A 7,049-nucleotide genomic window follows, 5' to 3' on the forward strand; every position below is an offset into this window, starting at 1 on the left:
CCGGTACAATGAGCATCATATGTTGCCCAAGGAGGGGTATGATGCAGCTTCATATCCTTAGAGGTATGAAGGAAGAAGTCATTATTGCATCTGTAGCCATGTGCATTCATGGGTGAAGTGTGGAACCTAATATGGTGACGTAGTGTAGATCTTTACCTTGTGATTCATCTTAGAACTAAGTAATTGGTTACTTGTTTACTTGCTGCAAATTACTATCAAAGAAGGAAGTTGTGAACTACGTGATTGTTTGAGCACGGTTTGTTTACATTGTCCAGTTGTTGTTTGCTCTTTTTACTTGCTGAGATGTGTCATCTCACTCTTGCATTGTCTGATACAGGCACATGATCTTTGCTTTGGGGAAAGAAGGGATGTAGCAGCACGGCCACTACACCTTTAAATAAATGAACCACTGCTTAACAATGATGTTAAAAAGGGAGGGTCAAGTCTAGGGGATTAATATGTTCTAGCCTTTCATGGTAGTTGAGCTGAAATTTTTTGGGTGGGCTGAGTTACCTATCTTTTATTTGGTTATGAATGTTCATTACTACCTTTGCATTTTTATTATACTATGTGAATTGTCTTTCTTTTATATTCTGTATAAACACTATGTTCCCCTTGTTAGGCTTCTTTCAAGGGAGGTGCTGCCGGATTTTGCAATATTTTCTTTCTATATTTTTTTTTCTTGTGTTGTATAAGTTTTGTGGGATGAGTGTTTGGTAACATTCATTGTGTGGGAACAGTGGGGTGTTAAAGTTGGTATTTCAAGGGATAGGCTGTAGGTCCTAGCAAGTGGAATAATAATAAATTGACACACTGCACATGTAGGATGGGTTTCCTGTTTTACTATTGATATATTATGTTACTAGGTATGTGTCCGTGCGTTGCCACGGAAATTAAAAATTTATATAAAACATAGATACAGAACGATAAACGTCACTATAATATATAAAATCGGTGTGTCAAAACATCATTGTATCACTAATATTATATATACCCTCAAGGCTCCAGGGACAACAAAGTAAAAAAAGAATCAATTGTGTGAACTCTCCATGTCATGTTAGCGGAGATTTCGTTTTGGACGCTCCAGAACTAAGATTTCGTTTTGCTCCATTGCCATTTCAGTTCGGCATAGTAGCCTGAGGACAACCACTTCTTATAAACGACAGAGGTGGATAACAAAATCAAAATGGCGTATTGCAGCATAGGCAACACAAGGGAAATCCAGATACCACTACAGTAAATAGTAGACAAAAATACCAAATTCCAGTTATGGTACCACAACACAAGACCCAAAAAAACTCAGTTTCATTGGATCAGCAGATCATTCCTCCTTTTGCAGCATCCTCCGCGTTCATCATCAATCATCACCAAAGTGGTCTTCTTTCCTGTGCAAATAAAAGGTAGTACAACAGTGAGTTCAAGCTTTTTGCAGCAAGAAACCACAGTGCGGCAAACAAAATTCTCAAACCAAAATGCAGTGAACTTTACAATTATAGGATGAGTTGTACCTGCACTGGGAGTGCCAGCGCTCTGCTTGTTACCAAAGCCACGGCCGCCATCCCTACCACCGCGTCGGCCATCGCATCTGCCGCCACCATCCCTGCCCCCAGATCTTTCACCAAATCTACCACCACCACGCCGGCCACCAGAACGGTCACCAAATCTCCCACCAGAACAGCCACTAGATCTACCATCACCACGCTGGTCGTCGCCTCTTGGCTTGGCTTCATCAACATAAAGCTCATAGCCACCACCAATGTCAGAGCCACTGAAATGCAGTGAAAAACCTCAAAGCATAAATGCAAGACCATACTGAAAATTTATTTACTTACATGGAGGCAAACCAGATTTGCCTTGTTATAACATAAAAGCAAGATTAAATATCAGTGCTCAAAGACTGTTCTGCCAGTACGAAATGACTACTAAGAAGTCAATAGATAAAACCTATTGAAACCAATAAATGTCTCTTTCTTTCAACAGTAAATTAAGGTGATGATGCAAACATGTATAAAACAAGGACATATCATAAAAACAAGGACGTGTCGTAAAAAACGCATCTCAAGAACTACTTAATGTTATTTTGTATCTCCAATTCTCCATAGTCCATACGTTAAAGATAAGTAAAAACAATTAAATTCAAAACTGCACAGGCTGTACTTTCTATGCAAAGATGTTTGTACCATGTTAACCATGAAACAAGAATTCCTTTGCCTAACATAACAATAAACACCCACCTCTTCAGACACCACAACTCATTATCAGAATAGCTGTACTATTGTAGCAAATGGTCATTAAGTTGCCAAAACAGGATAACTGTTTGGTTACATTGGTCAGTACTAAAAAAATGTTGCTTATGATAATTGTAGTCTGTAGTAAACATTTTTTCCTGCATGATACCACGAAGGATATTAGTTCTCGTACACCTAGAAACTACTAAGCTAACATATCTTCCTCAGGAAATTTTTTCTGTTTATATGTCAAACTCAGAAGAAAAATAAAGTTGAAAATTAAAAACTTAGAATACATTCTAAATTAGGTGCTCGAAGTGCCTATAGTTTTCCCTTCAGAAAAAGTCAAATAGGAAATGAAATAAAATGAAGCTAAATAATCCATCCATTCCAAATTATAAGACATTTTAGTTTTCCTAGACACAACTTTTGCTAGGCTCTTAGATATACACTATGTCTAGATACATAGTAAATCAATGTATAATGTCTTATTTTGGAACGGAGAGAGTACTAAACCTACTAACAATAGTTATAAAAAAGTAAAATGCAAAGGGAAAAGTACACAATATTAACTTACTTCACCACCAATAGCAAGTATTGAACCTTCTCAGCTGAAGGATACGGCCAACTGCAAACCAACATCTTTCAGCTCTGCTAAAGCATCCTGGTCCGGCTCCAAAGCCAACCTCTATGGTCCCTCTCCTTCCTGTGATTCCCATCGATACAACCTACATGAGTGTTTTCCTATAGACGATGGACGATTTTTCAGGAGACGTGGCATGCAAGAGAGCCACACGCAAGAACGGGTCAGGACTGCGGCAGGTTATTAGATATATGAAACAGCAGTGCTTTCTGCCACCCGTACCAATGTTGTCGAAACATCGCTTCTCTTGTACACCTAAGGTACACGATGAAAACTACCAAAAATCAGGTAACACCAGAAAGTGGAATTTACTAAAAAAGATCAATGGCAAGGCATCATACATATAATTGATAAAAGCGAATAGCGTCGCAACTGGAGGCAACCACCTCGATTCTGCAGCTTGATGAGAAGGAAAGCACCTGCATGACATATATGAACACATGTAACAATCTATAGAGGGCCTAAAGTTGAGTACATCACCAGAAGACACCCCTTCAACACTCGCATAAAAAACAGAAAGCTACCATTATGGTGTTACATGCTGCAGCAACTCTTGATGTGGCCACCTCTCCTGAGATGAACATTTAACCAAGGGTTGTGAGGATAGATAGCAGGTTTTATCATTTAAAAGTTGGATGACTTGATTTTGTACCATTTGGATTGGCTAATTTGTGTGTCCCTGTAGGACTCGTGGCCGTAACCTGTGTAATCGACAACAAAAAGTAAATACTCACTTCTTAATGAGGTTTAAAAGTATTGGTGAGGCGAACAGTACAGAATTCTTCCATATGCTGCAATATTCTCCCTCAGTGTATACTCATCCTCTACTCCCGTTGATATAATCATAGTGCATCTTTGGTAGTGCTTTCTGAAGCTAGAAACTTTTTGTTTCATAATTCCTTCAACATTATCGACCTCCATTAACCTTCAACGTTATTGTGTTTTGCTTAAAAGGTCTTTTTTCAGAATTAATTTGTTTATATGTGTCCAACGCTAGTGAGACCGGTACTTTGAGAGTTAGACTTTGCCAATGGAAACAATTGAGCAAATGTTCCTACACAGGCTCACCTGCTTTTCAATAAATTTCTGAACATCAACTTTAGTCAAAGAACTGTCGGGGGACCTTACGACATAGGCAATAGGAACTTCACCAGCTTCAGCATTGGGTAACCTTAGGAACAAGCACATATTCCCATAAGGTACAGCAAAAAAACAGATTTCTGAAACACACACACAGAAGTAGCTATCAATCCCAATGATTAGGTGACTAAACTTACGGGATAACAATAGCATCCAGAATTTCTGGATGAGACAGAAGTAGCCCTTCAACCTCGGCGGGTGCAATCTGCCGAAGAAAAATATGAAATTCTACTAAAGAAAAAACACATGATATAAGATTCAAAAGGTAAAATAACATATGTGAAGGATAATCCATTTTATGATAGTTAGATCGAATAGTAAGCAAAGAATATCTACTGAATAATATTTTGTATAAATATAAATGCTTAGTAGAACTGCAAACGTTAGCTGCAGAAAGGACTCAAATGAGGCTGGACAAAGTCTCCTTTCAGTAAGCACTGTTCAGATTACTAATTTTCACCACCCACATAATTATAAATAAAAGTTTGCAGAAACTAAACATTTGTTTGCGAAAAAAATGAGAATCTTTACCTGAAAACCTATGTACTTAATCAGTTCTTTAAGTCTATCAACTATGAAAAGCTGACCTCCCTCATCAAAGTATCCAATATCACCAGTATGCAACCACCTTTGCTTGATTGTAAATTCAGTAGCTCACACATTATTGTTCTTAGCGTGTAATGACCTTTTTTCAGAATTAATTTCTTAGCAAGTTCTTGATATTCCCTGACATTAACTTACTGCTATTTCCTTTCTTCTACAAACCACCCAACCTAAGGATGCTAAAATGTGTCTCCCATTGCATAGGAGTTCTGCTCAAAGACTAACATCTAACCAGGTACTGCGTAAAAATTTATACTCCACCATGCCTTCCAAACCACATGATGAACACAACTCCAGGAATCCAGCCTTACCTCTTAGTGGCACAAGCGACACCGTCCGGGCAGGTACATGTCAGCCATTCTAGATATGTTGCCCTACCTGTTTACCTAATTACCATTTAAGTAGGTCATTTTTATTCTACAATATACTCCCTTAATATTTCCTATTTATTCATCGCCCAACAGCATGAATGGCTCTGTTATTGTGAATAGCATATATACATAGTGTCAACATAAGGCAATTTTGAATGATAACATAAACCATTGATGCACGAGCACAAAAATAAGGGTATATAAGAAAATCAATGTTGTTATAAGTGCTAATTGCATCTCGAAGAAAACTGTTGGACTGGTATCTATCTGGATATATAAAAATGTACTAATTAACTATCAGTTATGTAACACCTTCAAGTTATGGTGCATATTTTACAAATGCATTCGGTTTCCTCTCAAAAGGGAAATAGCAAAAACACAATTTATGTATAGAGAGACAACTATGATTTTATAAAACATGTTGGCCAGTTTGGTTGTGCCTCCAGGCAACAACCCAGGGTGTCAATTTTGGGATGTCGGCACCCTGCCTGCAAGGTCGTACTCAGAACAACCCCACTATCTCCAATCATAAGTCAAGTTTCAATGTATTATTTATTTGTGCTGGTAGATTGTAAGAATAAAATACCATTGAATAAATATCATCTAAAAAGAATAGTCTTATCACCAGCAGATGGCAAATACTCGGTCATTTCATCTCCATCCAGACCAATCAAATCCTAGACAATTGAAATTGTTCAACGGTTAGAGCATAGAGAAAATAAAAAAATAGTTATGGAAACTTACTGGATAAAATAGGGACATGTCAAACTGCTTCGCCCGAGCGGTGGAACACATCGGCCGGGTGAGACACCCGAACCTGGTGACGCTCGTGGGCGTGTGCCCGGCGGCACGCGCCGTCGTGTATGAGCTGGTGTCGGGCAGGCGCCTAGAGGAGCGCCTGGACCCGGGAGGCGGGAGCGGGTCGGTACCACCGCCGCTGCCGTGGCACGCGCGGTGCGGCGTCGCCTACGGGCGTGCTCCGTGCTGGCGTTCCTGCACTCCACGCTGCCACGGCCGACGGTGCACGGGGACGTGAGGCCGACGAACATCCTGGTGCTAGAAGACAATGTGCCGCACGGGTGGTCATGCAAACTAACCGGCCTCGGCGCGCGCGGGCTCGTGGAGGAGCAAGAGCAGCCCCGCCCCGGTGCCGTGGATCGGGCGTATGTGGAGCCGCGGTACCTCGCTACGACTGGGGAGCTGAACCCGCACCGCGACGTGTACGCGCTAGGCGTGGTCCTCCTCTGGCTAGTGACCGGGAGACCGGCGTTCCTGGTGAGGAAGGCAGCGCGGGAGGCCGTGGACGGCAGGGCGTCGTGGCAGGAGGTGGCGAGAGGGTGGCCGACAGAGCGCGTCAGGGAGGTGGCCCTACTCGGGCTGAGATGTTGCGGCGTGGACGTGGAGGCAGAGCAGAGGCCACGGCTCCCCGCCGCGCTGTTGCTCGAGGAGGCCGCGATGAGCGCAGCGCCGAGCAGGTCGCCATCGTCGCTATCCGAGTCCGACGGCGCCCCATCCTACTTCCTCTGCCCGATACTCAAGGAGGTGATGAGGGATCTGCAGATATCCAGCGATGGGTTCACGTATGAGGCGGAGGCCATCTGGTAGTGGCTTCGCAGCGGCCAGGGTCAGAGAAGGCACGCTCACCATAGCCAGGCCGACGAGATTTTGGGCAGAGGAGGATTTCGGCGCGGCTGCAGAACCCTGGATGGAATGGCGCGGTTAGGGCGGCGAAGACCTCGCGACGGATTCTGTGTGGGGAGGAGGGTGGGGATCCTCGGCTAAGATCGTGTACGGGTGCGATGGCAGAACGGTGCACCAAGTGTTGTGAACGCCTACACTAATCTCTTAAGGAGTAGTAGAGATTGTCTATGCTGGTTTGTCATTATCTGATGAGGTGCTATGCCAATCTTATTTACTTATTTTTCTCATCCCTGTGGCTGCAGCTATGCTACCTCGTAGGGCTCGTGGCAGCCCGCAAGTTCCTAGTGGGGACTCGATGAGTCCGGCGACAATGTTAGCCGCGATGCAGGCCATGCAGCAGAAGTTGGCCATTTTGAGGCAAGC

The 7,049-nt window shown here is 42.7% G+C and overlaps 1 pseudogene; it reads left to right on the forward strand.

Moving 5' to 3' along the window:
* Positions 1–5,745: 5,745 nt before the first annotated feature.
* Positions 5,746–6,767, forward strand: LOC109945753 (U-box domain-containing protein 33-like; annotated as a pseudogene).
* Positions 6,768–7,049: the final 282 nt, after the last annotated feature.

This window comes from Zea mays, chromosome 4 (genome assembly GCF_902167145.1).
Source record: "Zea mays cultivar B73 chromosome 4, Zm-B73-REFERENCE-NAM-5.0, whole genome shotgun sequence".
NCBI lineage: Eukaryota > Viridiplantae > Streptophyta > Magnoliopsida > Poales > Poaceae > Zea > Zea mays.